The sequence below is a fragment of the Ailuropoda melanoleuca genome, chromosome 7 (genome assembly GCF_002007445.2).
Source record: "Ailuropoda melanoleuca isolate Jingjing chromosome 7, ASM200744v2, whole genome shotgun sequence".
Lineage (NCBI taxonomy): Eukaryota > Metazoa > Chordata > Mammalia > Carnivora > Ursidae > Ailuropoda > Ailuropoda melanoleuca.
The window spans coordinates 69,577,377-69,601,452 of NC_048224.1; the positions used below are offsets into that span (position 1 = coordinate 69,577,377).

General features: G+C 41.4%; 1 protein-coding gene across 1 annotated transcript in view; it reads left to right on the plus strand.

The window, feature by feature from the left end:
* Window positions 1–24,076, plus strand: part of MTUS2 (microtubule associated scaffold protein 2) — a 640,692-nt gene that overhangs the window by 127,427 nt on the left and 489,189 nt on the right. Inside the window, exon 5 of the mRNA XM_034665023.1 lies at window positions 1,645–1,679. The gene's annotated coding sequence lies outside the window, so the exon portion shown is untranslated. The remainder of the gene's footprint in view (window positions 1–1,644; window positions 1,680–24,076) is intronic.

A 24,076-nucleotide genomic window follows, 5' to 3' on the forward strand; every position in this document is an offset into this window, starting at 1 on the left:
CACCCCTTTATATTTGGTTTACCGTAGATTTATAAGTTTAAGAGACAATTATAAGAAAACAAAAGGGGAGGCACTATATTGATCAACAACACAAAGTGAAAGTTCTAGACCTGCTAAATGTAGCCAGGTGCTTCTGGAGAAAGAGAAATGTCATTCAGAACTTCAATAAATCACTTAAACGAAGTTTCACCATTGATTTTCTTATCTTTTCTGCCAAATAATCATTTTGTATTACTTAGAAAAAATCCAGTGGGAGGAAGGGTTAGTGTTTTTCTTTCTTTCTTTCTTTCTTTCTTTCTTTCTTTCTTTCTTTCTTTCTTTCTTTCTTTCTTTCTTTTTTTTAAAGATTTTATTTATTTATTTGACAGAGATAGAGACAGCCAGCGAGAGAGGGAACACAAGCAGGGGGAATGGGAGAGGAAGAAGCAGGCTCATAGCGGAGGAGCCTGATGTGGGGCCTGATCCCGTAACACCGGGATCACGCCCTGAGCCGAAGGCAGACGCTTAACCGCTGTGCCACCCAGGCGCCCTGGTTAGTGTTTTTCATACTGGAATACTCGTGTTGTATTTCAATTTTGTGATATTTAAATTCTCTTGTAACTCTTACTCCATGTGTGTGGGTTTCCTTCAATAATGAGGTGAAGAATATTGGAAGTTACCATATGGGGCAGGGAGTGTGGTTTTTCTCGTAAGCCGATGGCTGGGATTCCAGCAGAGCGGTTCTGTTTAACTGTCATGAGGACGTAGGCCACCTTCGTGCCTGTGTCCCATGCTTGCTGTTTTGTGACAGTGATCGGCTGCTGCAGCTTCGTTTCTGTTTCCTGAAATACTAGTAGAAGGACCCAGGGGGGCAATTGCAAGTGCCAAGCCTTTTCTGCACAGCTGTCATCACCGAGATAGGTACTGTTGGCTCCGACGCCGGGGCCCTGGTGGTTCAAAGTCCTGGGACAGTTATGATGCTCCGAAGGAAATCCCAAAAAGACCAACACAGATCATCAACTGCATAATTTTTGTACCTACTTCTCAGAAGTTCAAAGCAGTTTCTGTTCATATCACTCATCTTTGTCTGTAACAAAGGGACCACAGGGCTACTTTAAGGAAAAAAGGAGGAGGAAATGGATGCTTCCTGGCATTTTCTCCCAAACTAAGAACCTAGTCAGTTTTAGATGTTCATTTTAGCTTACTCAGGTAGAAATTCACACTGTGCTATGGTAATGGGTAATTCATTAGCTTAGAGCTGTGTTATTGTGTATGACAGGTTCATCTGTTTCTTGTATTGGAACCTGTATTTCTGTGGTGATTTAACATTCACCCAGAGTCATCAAGAGGTACCGTAATCAGTGACAACACTGATGGCTTCCTATTCGTTTATGATGGACTTCTAGTAAGCTCTTCTCTCATCTTTAGGGGTTGAAGCTGCAGAGGGAAGAATGGTGACTCACCCCCAATTGTTATGCTGTTGGCCCTGGGTTCCATCTGCCCAGGGTGTTCCTTCCATTCAGTTTGCTACTGTTTGCTGCTGCTTATATCACTCCTGGTGCGAGACTTCCATTCACTAGTGGGACTCAGAATTTACAGAGGGAAGAATTGGAATAGGTCAGTGCATCTTTAACTTTTTTTTTTTTTTTTTTTTTTGGATTTTAGGGATTACATGGTCCAGGGGTTATTTTGCCAACCAGGTAAGTTAAAAAGAAAGACTCATCATTATCTACCATCATCACCACCTGTAGAGAGCTCCTAAAAGAAAGGACATTTTAACCTCAGAAAAGTAGGAAAGCTGTAATCCCAGACTATCAGTCCTTTAGAGATGGATTAAATTCAGCTTTAGAAGGAGTTCACTACATGTCTTTTTTAAAAAAAGTCACCATAGGTTGATTGATAAAAACTTTATTTTAGACCAGAGTTGGGGAAGCATTGGGCAGCGTGATTTCTAGGACTCCTCTCAGTGACCGCGTTCCATGACTTACATGTGTGCAGGATGCTCTTGGTCCCTATTAGCTCCTGGGTGCAGGCAGGAAAAAGAAGGTTGGTGATCCTGAGTGCAGTACAGAAGACTCTCTTCCAAAACCACACAGATGTCATGTTTACACGAGGTTGATTTGACTATCTACAGATCAGCTGCAAATCCTTCTCCAAGGGAAGACACATTTAGAGCTGCTGAAGGGCTCTTTAGAATCTTGACCCTGGCTCCAACTCCTATGCTGGTTGGACCTCACTCCCTTAACTTGCTCTGGGTTTCTCAGTCCTCAATGCTAAGTAATTAAAGCTGACTCTCCCAGCTTCCAGTGAGCTTAGTTGGATAGCTCGTTCTTCAGATGACTTCACATTGGCGTTACTCATAGGACCCTTTCAAAGCTATTAAATTCCAGTTCATTTTAATTGGCCCTTCAAGTGCCTTTACAATCACCAGACTTTCATTGGTCCATTTGTAAATCAGTTATTAGCATAAAGAGAGACCCTTTTCTCTTTCAGTAATATTCACAGGGTTTTGTTAAAAAGCAGTAGTAAAACCAAAAACTAACGGAGCAGATCCCTGTATTTTATGTGACTGTTTTCTGTGCAACGTAGGAGCTGTTTTGGTTATTTCAGGTATTTGAATTACTTCCAAATGTTCACTCTTGGGCTGATGTAGACTTTGATTTCTTTACATACTAGTAAAAAGTCATGTGGAATATTATTAGATTAAAATTTTGACTTTAAAAAGAAACTGGTCTTAAGGAGGAATCCAAATCAAATACCTCTTATTGTTTGAGTAATAAAACAAAAACAGCCTTGATGTTATTTCCATTATTCAGATGGTTAGACAAATGGCTTCATGGGGAGAAGAAGACAGATGACAAATGGGGGAGGAGGAAGGAAGGCCTGCTGGATTGGAACTGCACATCACAGCCTCTGGCCTCTTCTTCAGTCAAGGTCCCTGCTGGGCTCACCATCTCCTTGCATGGGTGATCCTCAGTTTTCAGTAACCATGCCTCTAGTAGTGATTCAGCTTGTGGACTGGTTGGGATTTATCAAATTTGGTTTGATTTGCAATTGGTGAAGGACAGTGGCTAGAAAGATATAGGAGTTTGTCTGGGCAGCACAGGAGAGAGATTGTAGAGGGACATGACATGGGGATTGTCGGGAAGGAAGCATGTGACCTGATTCATGCTCTAAAAAGATGACTGTGGTTATGCGTGGACAGTAGACTATAGAAAGTCCAGCGAGGAGGCTCTTGGACAAGGAGTCTAATATGAGATGGGTGATGACGGGCGGCTGAGGAAGACTGGGCAAGTTTAGAATATGTTTTGAGAGATGTGTATTGATGGATTCTAGGGGGGTGTAGAGGGAAGAGAGGAATTGAGGGGGATTCTTAGGTTTTTGTCCTGAGCAGCTGTGTCGATGTGATGCTCTTGACTCGGTTGGGGAAGATTTGGAGAACAGTAGCTTTTGGAGAGAGAAGCAAAAGTTTTGTTTTGGCTGTATTAATTTTGAGATTCGTATTAGCCATCTAATGGGAGACCTAAGGGGCATAAGCAATACTTGAAGAGTTAATGGCTGTGAATTTTCCAAGTCTGATGAAAGACATCATAGATTCAAGGACTCCACAAACCCCAAATCCCCCTCCCTTAGACAAGTAGAAGTGCAAACTGATAGGTGACTTTTTGAGAGAATTGGTAAAAGCCAGAAGACAATGTACTGATGTGCTTAAAAAAACTAAAGGGAAATAAATACCAACCTAAAATTCTTGATCTAGTGAAAACAGCCTTCAAAGACAAAATAAGGACATTTTTGGACAAATGAAAACTTTAAAAAATGCATTGCCAGCAGACCAAAATGGAAGTATGGAGATATAGGAAGGAACAGTATATTTTAGTGACACATATTTGAGATTCTTGAACATGCCACGAGGGAACATTAACTCCTATCAAATTCAGGAGGGGCTTAGCTAAGTAGTTCTTTTTTGGAGTCTCTTAGGTGGTCGTGGTCATGCATTAGCTGAGGCTGCAATCATCTGTAGCCTTGCCTAGGCTGGATTGGCTCATTCGTATGCCTGTTTATCTGAGGCCTCAATTGCTCCCCATATGGGTCCTTCTGTGAGGGTGCTTGAATGTCCTCATGGCACAGTGCCCAGCCCTTTCAAGAGCAAGTGTTCCAAGAAACCAAGGTGGAAGCTACAATACCTTTTATGACCTAACATCAGAAGTCCCCATACTGTCACTTCCACTGACCGTTAGTCACAAGAGACCAACTGTGGTTCACTGTGGAGTGGAACTCTACAAGGACAAGAACACTAGGAGTCATAGGTCACTGTGGGCAATTTTGGGTGTTGGATACCACATAAATTATCCTTTGTTTTTTCAATTTATTGTGAAAACTTTGTTGTAACTGGGTTCACTCTGAGGGCTCTTGGTTTAGTATCAATTATCCTGAGATAAATAGGGTCTCCCAAACTGTTCTTTTGTAGAAGTTCTTATCATAATTGTAATTTACACGTATTTATGAGGTTATTTCATTGTCTCCCCCTCAAGGCTGTGTTTTATGAAGGAAAGATTCAGTGTACCCCCACCAGCCAGCACAGTGGCACAATACCTAGCACATAATAGGTGCTCAGTAAAAATGTATTAAGTAAATGAATACATGAATCCAGTTGAACTTACTTGTTCTTTGCTGGAGAAACTCCAAACTTAGATTAGATAGATTCAATTTTTGTTTTGTTTTTATTATCCAGGATATGCCCTTACATTGCTGTTTTACTAAGCCTATGTGTTGAGTGTTCTGTAGTCATGTTACTGTTTAATTTTTAAAGGATTAACTTAGTCTGTGCTACTGTGGATGGAAAATATATGCCATAGGTAAATATGTGCTATTGGATTGATATGGATTTAGCATCTTCTCTGGGAGAAAATTGTTCAGCTGAATTCTGCAATTGATCACTTGTTGTCACTCAAGAATATTGATGACCGTTTCAACAACTTGGGGTTAGTAAGAAAGATAAAACTGTACCTTTAAATGAAAAAAATAGGTTTCTGTTTACTGAGGTTAAGAATATATCAGTAAGGATTCACAGCTTTTTTTAAGTGATTATTTTGTGGGTTTGCTTATTGTAATGTTCTAGAATGTTTTATTCATCACTTGTTTTGCCTACTAAAACCTGTTTAAAATGTTTTTTAATTTAAAAATTGATGAGACTTGGATGGGAGGCAGAATGCCAGAAAGGCCCCAGTTCCTACAGCTGCCTGTGTACTGTTATTCTGAGATGCTGGATTGAAATATTCTAGCTAACAGCTGAAACATGACTCTCTCTCTGGAGGATTTTAGCACTTCTAATCTTTCCCCCCATCTCTGCCTTCCTTCAGAATTAAGGAGCCCAATTTCGAATATTGGATCAGTGTCTGTGTGCCCCCCTAGATTATACATTCTGAAGCAAAAAGGCTATGTCTTCCCTTCAAGAGTTGCCTTCATATACTTGCATAAGAACATCTAGTTCAGATTAGTTAAATCATGAGATTTATTAGCCCACATAAATGTGGAATCCTAAAGGTAGGGTAGGATTGAGTGTGACATCATCTAGAAGTTCCAGCCACATTTCCATGTGGATGTCTTGGCTCTGCCCTCCTCCAGATCCTCCAGCCATCCTACGGATAGGGGCAGCAGTTCCCAGCCTCTCATCTCAACATATTGTCCGGATGAAAAGAGAGCTACTTCTTGGAGGTCCCACAAGATCAAGAAAAGTCTTTTTCAGAAATCCCCTGGAAAGCACTCTCTGTGTGTCTTTGGTCTCGGTTGAGTCACAGTCTCATTCCTGAACCCATCTTTGGTAATAGGAGTGGGATTATCTTTGGGTCAGTCAGGACCACCCATGGAACCAGGAGTGGGGACAGCTTCTGCAGGGGATGCATTGGAAGAGAGGCGAATACCTGAACAAAATCAGGGTTTTATTAGGAAAGAGGTGAATGACAAAAGCAGTATCCCTTACACTTCCTGTTATGTCCCCAGTACTTGAAACAATGCCTGGCACATAATAGATTGTCAATAAACATTTATTAAATGAATTTGCTCTTTTATCTTCCGGTTTCATTTCTCAAACTCTTGTTTGCTTTTTAAAAATAATTAATTAATATCATATTAATTAATTCTTTATTGAAGTATAGTTGACACATGTATTTGCTTTTGTTTCCTGGGAACAAACAGTTATACGTTACTTGTTACTGTCTTTTTTTTTGAATTCTCACTTTTAAATGCTATTTTTAAAACATTTAAATAGCCTGTTGCTACTTCATAATGAATAGAATCATTAAAAATAATTTATGATTAAAACAATTTGATAGGTATGTGTTTAAATAATTTTGCTAGCATATCCCAGGCTAAGGGCTCATTTTTAGTAAAACTAAGAAAGCAAACCTGATCCATTATTTATAATTTGTAAGCCAGTGGAAGTATAACAGAGAATGTCATATTATAATAATGATGGCATATGGTAGCAACCATAAAACTCACATTACTTGTTGACACTTGCTCAGTTAAAAGAAGTGAATTTAGTGTGAGATTACTGTAAATCCTGTAAGTAATGTAGTGATGATGTTGCTTTAGTAAATGAATCTGTAAGAAGATACACAGAAGCTTTCCACTGATGTGTAGTAATATGGGCACATGCGTATTTTATCTCCCACTGTCGTAAACTATAATTAAATTCTTACATTGCTGAGCCCATTGTTGGGTAATTTAAAATAAATGTAGTATTCAGAGAGTAGACTGTTCTGTAGGCAGCACAGGCCTCAGGTTCTAGCTCCTCTGTTTCACCACGTCTCAAAATGCATTTTCTTTGCATTTGGAAATGAAGCTACTGGCCTTCAGAGTATGGACCATGGCCTCTGTGTTTTCTCTATTTATGGTGCAAGATTTGCACTTGATCCTTCGAGTAATGGCTGGCAGATGAGGGTGCATGCTTTGTTGCTCTGAAAGATTTTAACTGACATATGTGAGGATCAAACCTACTTTTTGAGGGGCGCCTGGGTGGCACAGCGGTTAAGCATCTGCCTTCGGCTCAGGGCGTGAACCCGGCGTTATGGGATCGAGCCCCACGTCAGGCTCTTCCACTATGAGCCTGCTTCTTCCTCTCCCACTCCCCCTGCTTGTGTTCTCTCTCTCGCTGGCTGTCTCTGTCTCTGTTGTATAAATAAATAAAATCTTTAAAAAAAAAACCTACTTTTTGGGGGCCTTTAGCATAAAGGCCCATTTTCAAACATTGAGGTTGTGGCTTAAAAAATAGTACATTTTCTTGACGTGTCTGGTGGTGGATAGGAAAACTGAGGTGGGATGGCTTTTTCCTCAGATCACCTCTGGAACCAGTGGGAAATAAAGTTTAATTACTATTTGAAACGTACTTTTCTTCCCCCCACTTTCAAGTTCCTCTGTGTTGTTAATCCCAACTAGGACATTCAAATTTAGAACCTAAATGTAGGGTCGTATAGAGTTAAAGGTGGGACAGGGTCAGGGCACCTGCGTGACTCAGTCAGTTAAGAGTCTGCCTTTGATTCTGGTATGATCTCAGGGTCCTGGGATCCAGATCCCTGCTCACTGGGGAGTCTGCTTCTCCCTCTCCCCCTGCCACCTCCCGCCCTGCATGTTCTCTCTCTGCCTCAAATGAATAAATAAAATCTTTAGAAAAAAATTGGGGCAGGGTCTGTGAGGTACCATTTTACTTCTTAGAATGCATGTTTCATTGATTGCCATTAGACCTCTCCTGGACCATTACTTCATGTACAAGTGAAATGAATCCTTGATGTTGAAGACTTGACCTGGGGGCTCCCCTTGTTTGAATACATTCTTGAAATGTTGCTGCAAATCCAAGAAAGTGGATTATCTCCTAGACAGGGTGTATTGTCCTGTGTGCTTTAGGAGAGAGTTTTCAATGATCTTCGTTGAATAATAGAGTCCCTTGATGATATAGCAGGGGTTGAAAATTGATTGGAATGAGAACTCTCTGAAGTGAAATGAAAGAATTTCCTTTTAGTGTTGAGTGCCCAATGACCATTGACCATACACCAGTAGGGTGTATCTAAGCACCATTGGCATTGTTATATGGTTTTCAGGGTCAGTGCTCAAAAACCCATGAGAGGAAGATGGAGAAGGTAGAGGTGGATGAATTGATTCAGGTGAGAGGGGCAAGGGGGCAAGAAGGTGAAAGTATTTGTACTAAAAATATGTGAAGCGATAGATCATGGGGTTGAGGCAAAGAAATGAAGCTAGGAGGAATATGATATATTGAAAGAAGACAAAGATTCAGCTACTGAAAGCCTCCACCATTTTCATCAGACATTTAGGCACCTTTTGCTGAAATTTTATTTCACCAACATTTGGACTTGACATTTCTGTTGAGCACATTTTGGTTAACAATGTGATTTAAGGAAGAAATGTGTATTCATTGTGTTTAATTCATTGTGTTTAAATCTGTATTCATTGTGTTTAATTCACACCAACTCTGAAAAATAAGAAAAAAGCACTTACATTGGTGAAATGGAACTCTTATTTTCCTCCTTTCTGCTTGTTATTATTTCCTATTTGCATATTACTCCAGGCTAATGAGAAAATATAAAATATATTTTATCAAGATCAGAATAAATCTAGCAAGTTTGATCCCTGAATATTTATGGAACACAGCAGTAAATGAATAGAGTAGAGCATTAATAAAGTTGGTTGTTCTATCTTGGATTTTGTGAACTGGAAAAGCAAAGTCCAGGACTCATGGTAAATACTCTGACATATTCATGCGAACAGCTCAGATGGTAACACTGTATTTATCCACCAAAAAGCAAAGGTTAGAAGAAAAAGAAAATTAAATATTAAAGATCTATGTATTTTATGATAGGAAAAAATAAACTTTAATGTAACATATGCATATTTGGGGAAATTTGGGAAAATACATAGAAAGGAAAAGAAAAGCTAGCTGCCATTGGTTATACTACTCAACAATAATCACAGATTATGTTTTGAGTATTCTATCCCACATTTTGTTTTTCTGTGCATAGATTTTTTTCCCTTTTATTATGGGGCTATTTTTAGTAAGTTTCAACCATTTGTATTACTTGAAATATTAGGTGGACAGTTTAAGGAAAGAAGACAGTTTCACATGGTTAATAGTACGGTATGGTTTGTTGCTGAGAGAAGTCTTATGAAATAAAGGTTGAGTTCTGGAATTGACTATAATTGCATATTTGTTTCTATAATTAAATATTTTTGATGGAACTATGGAGTGCTTTTAGAAATGGAAAGGATCTAGAAGAGCCAAAATGATTTTGAAAAAGAATATAGTTTAAGGACTTACACTACCAAATTTGGTATTGGCTTAAGGATGGACATAAAGATCAATGGAAGAGAAAAACACAGTCTAGAGATAAGCCTAAACGTTTGTGGTCAATTGAGTTTTGACAGAGGGGCCAGAGTATTTAAATGAGGGAAGGAAATCTTTTCAACAAACATTGCTTGAACAATTGGATATCCATATGCAAAACAGGGAACTTAGACTTGTACCTCATACCAAACATGTAAATTATCTCAAAGTGAATCGTGGACCTAAATGTAAGAGTTAAAGCTGTGAAACTCCTAGAAGTTTCCTCTTGTGTGTGACCTTGCACTAGAAAAGATTTCTTAGATAAGACCTAAAAAGTATAACCCATAAAAGAAAACATTAATGTATTAGACTTCACTGAAATTAAAAGCTTCTGCTTTTCAAAAGACAGCATAAGGAAATGAAAAACAAGCCACAATTAAAAAGTTTTGCTCTGAAAAATATTTTTTTAAGAGGATGAAAAGACAAACTCCAGACTAGGAGAAAGTATTTCTAAACATACCAAAAAATGGACAATGTCTAGAATATATAAAGAGCTCTCAAAACTCGACAGTAATGAACATGTAATCCAATTTGAAAATGGGCAAAGTGCAAAGACATGAACAGACCGTGTAGACATTTCATTGAAGAGGATATACAGATGGCATATAAACACATGAAAAGATCTTCACATCATTAGCCATGAGGGAAATGCACATTAAAACTACAATGAGATATCTCTACATACCTATCAGAATGACTAAAATAAAAATAGTAACAATACCAAATGCTCCTGAAAATGCACAAAAATTGGATCACAGATATATTGCTAGTAGAAATGTAAAATGGTGTAGCCACTCTGGAATCCAGTTTGGCAGTTTCCTGTGGCACAACATGTGTTCATTGTACAGCCCAGCGATTGCACTATTGGGTACTTACCCCAGAGAAATGGAATCTTACATTCACACATAAACCTGTACACATATGTTCATAGTAGCTTTATTTAGAATAGCAAAAAAGTGAAAACTGCCCCGATGTCCTTTATGGGTGAACGGTGTAGCAGTACGGCCACACCATGGGATACTACTCAGCAATGAAAAGGAACAAACGATCAATACGTGCAACCACTTAGCTGAACCTCCAGAGGTTAAGCATTCTATTAACCCAACATTTTTAACATAATAAAAGTGTGGAGGTGGAGAATAGATTAGTGATTTCCTGGGGTTCAGAATGTGGAAGAATGCAGCTATACAGGGGTGTTTTAATAAAAGCATCATTCATATTTTGCTTTTTATTTTGTTTTGCAATGATTCTGTTTACATATATATGTATCTGTTTATATATATATATATATACTGTTTATATATATTCTGGTATATATAAAAATATATATGGTATATTTATTTATATATTCTTGTATATATATATAAATATATATGTATTTCATCTGGTAAACATTAGTGAGAAAATTTGGTGAGAATACAGACTTTTGTGTTCAACCTGATTGAAAAACTTTCTTGGCAAGTGAATGATGCCATGAGGCTAACAAGGAGGAGAACATTTATAGTATTTCCCTCTGTGGATAAAGGGGAGAACAAGGAACTAACACTGATCATCAACATTTTATTGAAGCCTGTGCTCCACCTGGTGCACCAGATACTCTTACGTACGCCCTGTTCGTGGGGGTTAAGTGTCCGCCAAAAGAGGAAATTGAGCCTCAGGAACATGTAGTGCTTTTCCCAAGGTTAGACAGCTGATGAATGACTGAACTAGAATCTAGACTTGTTTGGGAGAGACAGCAAAGTGTGCACTATGAGCAGGCTTTGGGTCAAGCTTAGGAATATGACAGTCCCTTGAGAAGAAGTAGCGTGACAGGTAAAAATGAACACTTCCGTTTGGTCATGTTAAGCTTGAGATGACCCTCTTTCCTTCCTCTAGAATCCTTATTCTACTCTAGCTTGTTAATTTTGGGGGGAGGTATTTGTTCATTCTTAATTTCCTCCCCAAAAGAACCTTCAAAAGAGTAAGAACCTTGTTAATCGTGTTCTTTGTTGTATGCCTAGATTCTAGAATGCTGTTTGGCACAGAGTATATGCTCAATAAATAGTGGGGTTTGTTGAAAAAAAGAAGGAGTATGACAGTCTTCATCATCTTTATTCATCTTTAGCTCTAGATGGCCCTGATTTACAAGCAGGAAGTATGTACAGTACAGTCTTAAAGATGAATAGTAAATACTGTATTTCTGAAAGTGGGTGATGATCTATTGATTTGATATACATTCAATAAATATTTTTTGAGTCCCTAATTGGTCCCAGGATATATTTTGGGCAGTGGGGATATAGCTGTGGATAAACCAGACGAAAATCAAGGAAAATAAGTAAACTATATGTTTGCTAGGTAGTGGTAAGTGTTATGAATGTGATGAAGAGTGAGGCTTGCAGATATGTTGAGGAAGGGCATTCCAGACAGAGGGAACGGCAGGTCTTACAGCCCAGAGATGGGCATGTGTCTCTGTGTGCATGGAACATCCAAGTAGCCAGTGCATCTGGAGTGCAGTGACTGAGTGGAGGCTGGAGGCAGTCGAGAATGAAGTCAGAAGAATATAGGGACCACATTGCGAAGGACCTCGTAGGCTGTTGTTAGGATTTTTGCTTGACTGCTTAAGATTGGAGGAGCCTGGAGGGTTTTCAAGTAAAAAAGTATTATCATCTTTTTTTTTTTATTCAGCCTTTATTTTTTTTATAATAATATTTTTTATTATGTTAGTCACCATACAGTACATCCCCGGATTCCGATGCAAAGTTCGATGCTTTCATTAGTTGCGTATAGCACCCAGTGCACCATGTAATACGTGCCCTCCTTACTACCCATCACCAGCCTATACCATTCCCCCACCCCCCTCCCTTCTGAAGCCCTCAGTTTGTTTCCCAGAGTCCATAGTTTCTCATGCTTCATTCCCCCTTCTGATTACCCCCCTTTCTTCATCCCTTTCTTCTCCTACCAATCTTCCTAGTTCTTATGTTCCATATATGAGTGAAATCATATGATAATTGTCTTTCTCTGCTTGACTTATTTCACTTAGCATTATCTCCTCCAGTGCCGTCCATGTTGCAGCAAATGTTGAGAATTCGTTCTTTCTGATAGCTGAGTAATATTCCATTGTATATATGGACCACAGCTTCTTAATCCAGTCATCTGTTGAAGGGCATCTCGGCTCCTTCCATGATTTGGCTATTGTGGACAATGCAGCTATGAACATTGGGGTGCATATGGCCCTTCTCTTCACTACGTCTGTATCTTTGGGGTAAACACCCAGTAGTGCAATTGCAGGATCATAGGGTAGCTCAATTTTTAACTTTTTAAGGGACCTCCACACTGTTTTCCAGAGTGGCTGTACCAACTTGCATTCCCACCAACAATGTAGGAGGGATCCCCTTTCTCCACATCCTCTCCAACAATTGTTGTTTCTTGCCTTGTCTATCTTTGCCATTCTAACTGGCGTAAGGTGGTATCTCAGTGTGGTTTTGATTTGAATTTCCCTGATGGCTAATGATTTTGAACATTTTTTCATGTGTCTGTTAGCCATTTGTATGTCTTCATTGGAAAAGTGTCTGTTCATATCTTCTGCCCATTTTATGATTTGTTTATTTGTTTCTCGTGTATTGAGTTTGAGAAGTTCTTTGTAGATCTTGGATACCAGTCCTTTATCTGTGGTGTCCTTTGCAAATATATTCTCCCATTCCGTGGGCTGTCTCTTAGTTTTTTTGACTGTTTCCTTGGCTGTGCAGAAGCTCTTTATCCTGATAAAGTCCCATAAGTTCATTTTATCTTTTATTTCTCTTGCCTTTGGCGATGTGTCGTGAAAAAGGTTGCTCTGGCCGATGTCATAGAAGTTGTTGCCTATGTTCTCCTCTAGAATTTTGATGGATTCCTGTCTCACATTGAGGTCTTTCATCCATTTGGAGTTTATTTTTGTGTATGGTGTGAGAGAGTGGTCAAGTTTCATTCTTTTGCATGTAGCTGTCCAATTTTCCCAGCACCATTTATTGAAGAGACTGTCTTTTTTCCACCGGATGTTTTTTCCTGCTTTATCAAAGATTAGTTGCCCAAAGAGCCGAGGGTCCATTTCTGGGTTCTCTATTCTGTTCCATTGGTCTATGTGTCTGTTTTTGTGCCAGTACCATGCTGTCTTTGTGATCACAGCTTTGTAGTACAACTTGAAGTCCGGCATTGTGATGCCCCCAGCTTTGTTTTTCCTTTTCAACACTTCCTTGGCGATTCGTGGCCTTTTCTGGTTCCACACAAATTTAAGGGCTGTTTGTTTCAGTTCTTTGAAAGTATTATCATCTGATTTAATTTTGAAAGGATCACTGGGGGCTTTGTGGAGAAGAGGCTGAAGGGGGCCTGGGAAGGAAGGAGGGAGCTGGTTAGAAGGCTGTGGCAGTAATGCAGGTGAGATTACAGAGGCTAGGCTCAAGGTGGTGGTGCTGACCATGGTAAATGCTCAGATTCTGGTCAGATATTTCAGACTGGGCCCATAGGACTTGCTGATGGGTTAGAGACAAGGTAGACGAGAATGAGAGGTGTCAAAAAAGACTCCAAAAGGGAAAGAGATGGAGTTGTGTGTGTCCTTGGCTGAGGTGAGGCAGAGTGTGGGAGGGGTAGAGAGGGAGCTCAGTTTGGGGTGACCTTCCCCAGGGAAATGAGCTTTACCTGCATGCAATTCCTCACTGTGGCACTTTTGAGTAGACAGAAGTAAATATTAAATGTGGTTCTTGCTCAGGAAACTTGCTGAGAGATAAAGTATGTGCAAATTTAAAAAGTATATGAAGTGTGTGAGTGATACAGACCAAAGCTGTTTTAGGACTTCAGATGAATGATCACCGTGGGCTAGAACAGTTTAGGAGAAGGCTAGCTTGGATGAGGAACTGTTATTTCCCATGGCTGTGAAATCTCTGCGGGATTTGGCAGGTTAGAGAGCCAGGAAGCTAGCCTGGTGGGGCCTCAGGTTCAGAAGTCAGATGTCATGCTGGCCAACATGAGGGTTTGAGTTGGAGGTTGGTGGGTTGAGAGAGGCCTTGGGTTCCTGCCAGGGAATTTGGCCTTCATTTTGTAGATGATATACCATGATTGAAGGCATTTGATTTGTGTAGTTGACCTGGTTGGATTATTGCCTTGGGAAGTTTAATCATGCCCATTAGGTTTCCTAGAAGTAAGCCTCTTTGTTGTTCTAACCGTGATTATTCTCTGGGTAGCCTCCTCATTGTTGACAATATGCTCCCTGATACACTTACCCCTTTTGCCCCTGGAGGCTCCTGATTCTTGATTCACCCCTGGTGTCTCTGATCACAGCTTTTTTCTCATTTACTCAGGAAATACTTATTGAGAGCCTGTTATGCGGCAAACCTCGTGCCAGACATGGAGGACAAAGCCAGGCAGGTCTAGTGGGGAACAGTCAGGAAATAAATAATTCCACACACTACTGCATAATTTCAAGTTTGGTAAGCCCTACAGAGCACTGAGAAGGGGGTTCAGAGTAAGCCCTCTGAAACCTGAGCAATGTTGGGTGAAAGGATGGGGGAAGCATTCTAGGCCAAGGGTGCACGTGCCGAGGCCCTGTGATGGGAGTGAGCTTCATGCACTAGGAGAGGAAGCAATGTCTAGTGTGACCGCAGAGGTGTGAGGGAGTGTCCTCTGAGGTCTGTCCTTGATCTCTTCTCTCACACCACTCCCTCTCAGGGCTGTCATCTGGGCAGTGATGTCCCCCTCTTCCTTCTCTCATAACCTCCAGACTTCCTCACCAGGCATCTCCACCTGCATGTGCTAAAGGCATGATTAAGTTAGCATGTCCCAAATCTGTGAAGTATCTGCTCACTTGGCTGTTTCTCAGGGACGGTGTATACACTCGGGGCTCTGCTGATCTTCGTGCTTTTCTCCTGGTCCCACACAACTTTCCACCCTCTCTTTCCTATCAAAACACAGCTCATGTGTTCCTCTTCTGCAAAACCTCCCCTATCCATTTAATGCTACCCCTGTCTTCTGTGGCAGAACAGATTAATCCCGTGACCCTACAAAACACTGTCCACTTCTCTGTTAACACCACTGGTTTGTACTATTAACCATTGTGTGTTTGTGCTCTGAGTGGATTGAGTCTTTCTAGAGCTCAGTTCCCTGGTGCCTTGCATGATATTTGGACTTACAGTTGTACTAAATGACTTTTATGAGCAGAATAAAAATAGTTATTGAAACACTGATGAAAATGCTCTAAATAGGACAGTGAAAGTGGAGAGAAAAGCAAGAGTCATGTCCTGATACAGAATGAGAGCATATCAAATGAAGAAAACCCATTTATCTGATTTCCCCTTTGGCATCTTAATCAGAGATGCTGTCAATTGTTATTCTGGTTGGAGGCCCTGCATAGATCTCATGAAATCTGAAAAGCAAAAGATATTTCAAGAGAGAATTGGTCCCTTGAGATATTACAATCAACCTCTGGGTCTCATCCTTTACATTTAAGATTGCGTTGTCAATGTCTAGGGCAAAGGGTAAAGGATAAACCACATCGTCTGGAAAGGTTCATTAAAGAAAAAGAAATAAAATTGTATGCTGAATTGACGGCCCCCCCCATAAAAAAAGTAATTGATCATGAAGTCTGATAACCAAGAATCTACTTGGAAGCAATCAGTGTTTACTAGGGGTGTTTCATAATCCATTTATTTTAATTTCTTTTTAATTCTTTGTGATGATGGAGGTGACGGGCTCATTGTTCACTTGTTCTCAGCTCTTCCCAGGAGGGTAGCTTCTCACATGTTCCCAGTTCTGTGACAGGCTTTGGAAAAAAACAGAAAAGATCTCATGTTGGTGGTGTTCCATTCAAGTGGGGGGAAAGAGGCATTTAGGGCGTCACTTGACTTTCAGGGATGATTGAATTAAGACATGTGTTGCCTACCCTGGAGAATTTAGACTCATTTGCACAGCGGTGTTTTCTCCTCTGTGCTAGTGTTGGGCTTGCAGGTACATGCTCATTATTTCTGACTTTCTAATTATAGCTAAGTCATCACAGATTTGGATAAGCTGCCTAGTTATTAGATAATTACTCTCTGTTGTAGGGCATATGAAGTTGTAATGAAGCTGAAATGTACATTGAATAGGGGTGTGTCTTGTTTTCAAGGCTTCCATGTTTTCCCTCAGTTTATGTATGTATTGCAAACATATGTTAAACACAGAGCAGTGCTTTATGCTGTGCGCTGGGATTTATATTTCAAAAGAAAGGGTGAGGGATTTTTTTTTTCCTCTTGGAGAGAAAGGTAGTCATGCCTGGGGAGACATGGGAAAAACAATATACTCGAAAATGCTCTAATTTGTCATTCTCAGTGTTTCCATCACCAGTAGCAAAATGGATCGGTCTCAAAGAATAGCAAGTGGAAACTTGGCAGGAACTCATTAAAGTTGCCCCTTTAGTGTCTGTGTGTGTTTTCTGCTCTTAAGTGGAGTTTGAACATGAGAGGGCATGTATATTCCATATATAGTAGTGGGGGGGGTGAGGTTGGAGTGAGGGGATGCAGGGTGTTAGGGATGCTCCAGCCATACTTGACGAGGGTCTTGGCTCAATTTGTCCACACCTGCCTTCCAGTGTAGGACTTAGCAAGACGGTTTCTGTGCAATGTAGCAACGTTTTACTGGACTATAAAGCATAGTGGTGTCCCTGGAACAGCGTCTATGTAGGCCATGCTGCTTCATTTCTAATGATTTGTACTCTGTAACCACAGAATGGCCTAAATTACAGGAGTTTTTAGTGGTTATACTGTAATTCTACAAGATGGATGGGAAGGGACCTTATGAAACATCTGGACAAGTGTATTTCAGACATCAGTGATGAGACTCTGATCATTTTTGTTATATCTGAGAACTATTGCACTGTTAGTTCCTGAATGATTTTTTTCTAGGTTATATCCTGTGCCTGGCTTAGCTTCATCCTAAGCATGCTATCTGGATTTGATGGTGTTGGGACTTGGACTCTGGAGCCGGATTGCCTAGGTTCACATTCTCGCTCCACCTCCACCTGGTCGTAGTGACTTGGAAGAAGGTGCTCCATCTCTCAGTGTAAAATTGGGATATTTTATTTTATATATTTAATATTATCAGTTTTATAGGGTTTTTATGAAGATTCAGTGAAAAAAAAACAGTGTAAAGCAGTTACAGTAGTACTTGGCACGTATTAAATGCACACAATGCTAGCTATTATTGTTCTGTTTTTGTAACGACCATGAAAATATTTATTAAAAAAAATCACATTTACATCAGCTAAGATTAGATCACATTCTACTAACGGGATATGTATTTTGCTTTGAGAAGCATTGATCTTGTCATCCAGTCTCATACATTTTTTTGTGCTTGATTCTATCCCTTGTTACCCTGGAACAGGGCCGCTCTGGGGTTCCACCCCATCTTAGCCTCCATGGGGCCTATAGCTTCCTCCCATCCTTTCCAGTATATCCTTTGACATCACGGGCCCAACTCTAACCTCTGTTCTCCAGTATTGTCTTTTACATAATTGGGGGAAGCTGTTCCATCTCTTGGAGTCTTCTCTTTTTCATTCCTACAGAGTGTCAGCTTTTCCTCTGAACCAGCCCTGACTGGCCCTACCTGTCTAATGCTATCCCTTTACATGGCAAGAAGATGTGGGAGCAGAGATTTGTCCTAGGACACCTGGCATACATTTTGCTTGTACTAATTAGTGTTCATAAATTTTGTGAGCACCTGGAGCCTGGAAGCCTCCAGTGTCTTTTTGCATGTCAGAGTTGCAGGTGAAAAGTGGAAGGAGCCAATATTTCCATTACGAGGCAGGCACGTGAATTTAAAGAAGTCTTGGAAAACGGTACCTGTGGTGCCTCTGCGAAGGGCAGGGCCGTACTCTTTCATCTTCCCAGCGTTATAGAGTCCAGTGTATCACCTATTAAAAAACCTCACGTGCCCATACAAAAGAGCAGAATCATTGACTCTTAGTACTGGAGGGGATCTTTAAAAAATGATATGAAGGAGTTTCGTAAATGTTAAAGCTCCTAAGGGAACAAAAAGGTAATATGGGCAGCCCTCTGAAGGCAGAAAAACAAATAAAAATAACAACAGAGGCTCACCTCTAGCAGCTACCCTCCCTCTGTCACCCACATATCCCGTTTGGTCTGGCAGATTCTTACTTTTTCTTTAAGACCCAGCTCAGATGTTATTTTCCCCTGGAAAGCCTGCCTTAAATGCTAATCCTCTCCACCAGGCTGGGGCCACGGACTCCCTTCCTGTTTCCTGAGCATCCCATACAGACTTCCAGACTTACGAATCATAGCCCATTATAGTCATCTCTACTACTCAAATGCTATACCCCAAACTCCTTGAGGGAGGGGCTGTCTCATTAGTGTTTAGAGTCCCAGTATCTACCTAATATCTACCACATTCCCAGTATGATGCCCAGCATAGAAAATGCAAGTGACATACATTTATGAATGAGCACACACTCCAGGGTGGAGTTTGGGGCTGTCGTGTGAAGTATTATGAAGGCTTCATGGGGCAGCTGGTGCTTGGGTCATACCAAGGTCTCGCTGAACATTTGCCAAGCTGAGAGGAGAGGGGCAGCCCTCTAGGCAAAGGGAACAGCAAGTTCAAGGGCCCTGAGGCATGCCTGAGGTTATCCTTTTAGAGCAGCCACCAACTCTAAAAAAATAGCATTTTAACCCAAAACATATCTTTTATAGCAGAACATACTTAATGTCTTACTCTGAGTTCTTTCTTTAGTTCATTTATTTGAGATTACATTTTGAATCATCTGATGTGGATGGATGAGAGGTTCATGGGGTAGGGCGTTTTCTCCTTCCCATCCCACCTCTTTCCCTCCCTCTCACCTTCCTCTTTTCCTTCTCTCCTTGTTTCTGTAAGACTCTACTGTGTAAAAGACATTGTCCAGACATTTGGGGGACCCAGCTGAGGAGCTTCGGGTGTGGAGAGGAACCTCATGTACAGGACTGCAATACAGAGGGTGTGAAAGCCACAGGAGAACACCTGCTGGGTTCTAGGAGGATTCACAGGGAAGAGAACTTCCATGTAGAGAAGAACAGAGATGGCTCCAGGGCAGGATCCCATTTATTCCACATGTGGCATTTAGGTGGGTGCGTGCTGGTGTTGATGGTTGTGAAGTAGGTGGGTGAGGGTGGCGGGCATTCCCAGGACAGAAAACAGCATCAGCCAATGTCTGAAGGCAGAAGAGCCTGGAATGTCCTGAAGAACCAGCAGCATTCCGTGTGGCTGGAGAGGAGAATGAGTAGCAGCAAATAACCTTGGAGGGTTAATTAGTGGGTGGTTATGGAGGTTCTAGAGTGCCAGGTGAGAAGCTTGCACTTTGTTCTTCAGGCAGTGGGGAGCCACTGCAGACGTTTAGCATGCCTTTGATGTGTCAGAGCTACAGTCAGAGTCAACTGTCCTAACTAGACCAAAAAAGAAAACAAAACAAAAAAAAACCCAAAACAAAAACAAAAAACCAAAAAGCCCTCAAAAAACAACCAAAACCAAAGCTACTTTGGAAAGCTACTCAGTAAGTGAACCGGCAGGAGATATTTGTGTAGGGAGGAAGAACCCACAGAGACAGGAAGGAAGTTATTCCTGGCCACACAATGCTTTGAGATCTTTCAGGATTCTTTCTGTGCCCAGTTTAATGTGGAAAGTGGCACAGGGTGGGTATGGATGGGAAAAGACCAAGACAATAGTAAGAATGGTAACCACTTTCAAGACCTAAAGGCAAAGCCATTGGTCAACTGATCTGCTCTGTGGTTAGAAGAGTCTTGTTGCTGCCAGGTGTGGGCAGAATCATTATATACATCTCTGGTAGTTTGGTATGCCTGGTGATTTTTCTGTGGTTTGGATAGCAAGTAGTTCTGAAGCTCTTTCTGAAATACAGGGATACCCCATTGAGCACAGAGCTTCCCAAGATACTGAGTCTTGCTGGTTCCTTGGAGGAGCTCAGATTTCAGAAGCATCCGAGAGAGACTGCATGAGTATTGAGATACCCTCCAAATGGCTTTTAAAGCTACAGCTGGCTAAATGAGAAGACAGGTTAAACAGGCTTTCCATATGAATAGAACATGATTATAATTATTTATATCCTTGAGTTGTGAGGCTTAGTTTCTGCCATGTGCAGATTTGCAAATTTTTATGAGTCAAAGAAATATATAGTAGAGCTAGAATCCAGACACACATCATTTTGCCTTTGTTAAAGACTTGGGATTTTGCACGTACAGCAAGTAAGTCACACTTGCTTTTTCAGTGATGGGCAAAAGGCACATAGAGTAAGATGTTGTTGGGAACTTTTAGGGTTGTATCATTTATTTTTGGGGGGCCACTCCTTACTGTTTAACTTTCATCCTCATTACTGTCCTTTCTATGGGCTGAATTGTATCTCCCAAATTCATATATCGAACCCCAGCCTCCCAGTGGATGGTGTTTGGAGGTGGAGCCTTTGGGAGGTAATTAGGTTTAGATGAGGTCATGGGGATGGGGCCCTCATAATGTGATTAGTGCCCTTATAACAAGAGGAAGCAGAGAGCTTGCTCTTGCTCTATGTGCCACGTGAGGATATAGCGAGACGGAGGCCATCTGCAAGGCAGGATGAGAGATCTCACCAGAATCCAGATCAGCTGGCACCTCAGGCTTGGACTTCCAGCCTCCAGAATTGTGAGAAAATTGTGAGAAAATACATTTCTGGTGTTTAAGCCACCCTGTCCTTGGGTTTTTTGTTATGGCAGCTTGACCTGATGAATATGGTCCCACCACAGAAGGACTTTTAAAAAGTACAACAGAAGGTTAGAAATCATGGGTTTAGCATATAGAAATGCTGCACCATTTCTTTCTGAGGCTGTATTAATGATGCATTTGTGGGATATAAATATCAGAGACGGGCTGAGGGTGAAAACTGGGCTCTGTGTGTGTGTGTGTGCGTGACAAATTCTAGTAAAAGGGAGAACATACCTTGCTTAAGAATCAAAAAAATCCTTGGAACCTGGGGCACTGTCTGCTTTAGGTATGGAAACTCCCACCTGTTTGGGTATTTAACTAGCTTAACTTTTTACTTAACTAGCATAATGTATAAATACAAAAGTTGTTGGATATACCATAAGACTAACAAATTGATTACTTTATTTATTTATTTATTTATTTATTTATTTATTTATTTATTTAAAAAAGATTTTATCTGTTTATTCGACAGAGATAGAGACAGCCAGCGAGAGAGGGAACACAAGCAGGGGGAGTGGGAGAGGAAGAAGCAGGCTCATAGCAGAGGAGCCTGATGTGGGGCCTGATCCCATAATGCTGGGATCACGCCCTGAGCCGAAGCAGCTCATGTCTGTATGTGGAGCTGATTCTAGCTGTGTTCTTGTACCTCCCAGATCTGAAATACAATGGGAGTCCCTAGGAGATGCTTTCACAGGTCTCTAAGGCTGCAGCCCTGTTGGAAGAGAACATATCATCAACCTTTCAGTGTCCTTGACTGATGTAAGACTAGGCAATATTTAATGGGTTTTATTTGACTTTTTTTTTAAATTTGTGCAGTAATGAGCTGTGCTTCTGTTGGAATTTTAAGATATAAAAAGATATTTTAAGGAATTCTGCAATTAAAAGAAAATGATACATAGGTATCTGAAATTTGAAGCCACACAAGTTCCCAATATTAATGTGAACACGTTAGAGAGTTACATTCACTTTTTAGATTAAATAATATTAATAGATAGTCTGTAACTACCAGGAATATTTTAAACCGTAGGAAGATTTAGGATGTAACTTATTGAACATTTGTTTCCTTAAAAAACTTTGATATACTTTCCGTGAAGGTGAGTGTTAAGTTCTTGAGAAATCAAATAAAAACAGCAGAGTTGCACACCCTCCTGATTGGAGTTAAGATGGCGGAGGAGTAGGGGACCCCTTTTTCAGCCAGTCCCCTGTGTCAAGCTGGATAGGTACCAGACCAGCCTGAACACCCACGGAATCAGCTGATGCAGGAAGATACATCTGGATCTCTACAAATGAACATCTCCGGCGCTGAGTATTGAGGTACGAAGCGGAGAGCCGTGAAACCGCGCACAGATATCAGAAGATAAACGGAAGGGGGAGGGAGACGGCACGTTTGGGCGCCGGGAAGCGGTAGCCACCTGCACGGGGAGTGGGCGGACGGCGGACCTACACCCTTGAGACAGCAGACTGAGACCGTGAGCCGGGAGCGCGTGCCACCAGGCATCTCACGGAACTCCGGAATCCCAGTGTGCTCACTGGGTCCAGACTGAGACCGGGAGCTCCGGGAACGTGCGCGGGGCGGCTGGCGGCGTTAGAAACACAAAGGACAGAGACGCGCTGGCCCTGGAAGTGAGGGCTGGGATGCTGGGTGTGGGGCGCACATCCCGGGACGCTGCAGGGTTGAGCAGCACCAACAGAAACAGAGTTAAAGTGGCCAGAACATCAGTGGAGAATGGGCCACGATCCCTCTGTTCTGAGACAGAGGCTAAGATTCGGCCACTGCTCTGACTCTCAGAAGAGGCACAGCAGACCACCAGGGAAAGCCGCCAGAGAACAAAAGCCCGGAAATACCGGCTCACAGGGTGCCCATCCCTATCCCCCCTCGCAGGGGACATGGAGACTCTAACCAAACAGGGTTGCCTGAGTATCCGCGTGGCAGGCCCCTCCCGCAGAAGGCAGGCTGAAAAATCAAGAAGCCCACAACCCAGGGTGCCTGGGTGGTGCAGTCATTAAGTGCCTGTCTTGGCTCAGGGCGTGATCACAGCGTTCCGGAAAGGAGTCCCTCGTTGGGCTCCTCCGCTGGGAGCCTGCTTCTTCCTCTTGCACTCCCCTGCTTGTGTTCCCTCTCTCGCTGGTTGGCTCTCTGCCACATAAATAAAATCTTTAAAGAAGAAGCCCACATCCCTAAGATCCCTATAATACAAGGGTCAATGATTTGGGCTCTGGCCAACCCTGAAACCTCTCCTCATCAGAATGATGAGAAGAAGTCCCCCCCAGCAAAGAAAAGACAATGAGTCTTTGGCCTCTGCCACAGAACTAATGGATATGGATGTAACCAAATTATCAGAAATGGAATTCAGAGTAACAATGGTCAAGATGATGTGTAGACTTGAAAAAAGTATTAACGAAAATGTTAATAAGAATATAGAATCTCTAAGGGCGGAAATGAGAGTGAATCTGGCAGAAATTAAAAATTCTATGAGCCAAATGCAGTCAAAACTAGAGGCTCTGACGGCCAGGGTAAATGAGGCAGAGGAACATATTAGTGAACTGGAGGATGGGTTAGTAGAAGAAAAAACAAAAATAGAAGCTGGACTTAAAAAAATCCACGCCCATGAATGTAGGTTACGGGAGATTACTGACACAATGAAACAATCCATTGTCAGAATCATTGGCATCCCCGAGGGGGTGGAGAAAAACAGAGGTCTAGAAGGGATATTTGAACAAATTGTAGCTGAAAACTTCCCTAATCTAGCAAGGGAAACAAGCATTCGTGTCCAAGAGGNGATGGGTTAGTAGAAGAAAAAACAAAAATAGAAGCTGGACTTAAAAAAATCCACGCCCATGAATGTAGGTTACGGGAGATTACTGACACAATGAAACAATCCATTGTCAGAATCATTGGCATCCCCGAGGGGGTGGAGAAAAACAGAGGTCTAGAAGAGATATTTGAACAAATTGTAGCTGAAAACTTCCCTAATCTAGCAAGGGAAACAA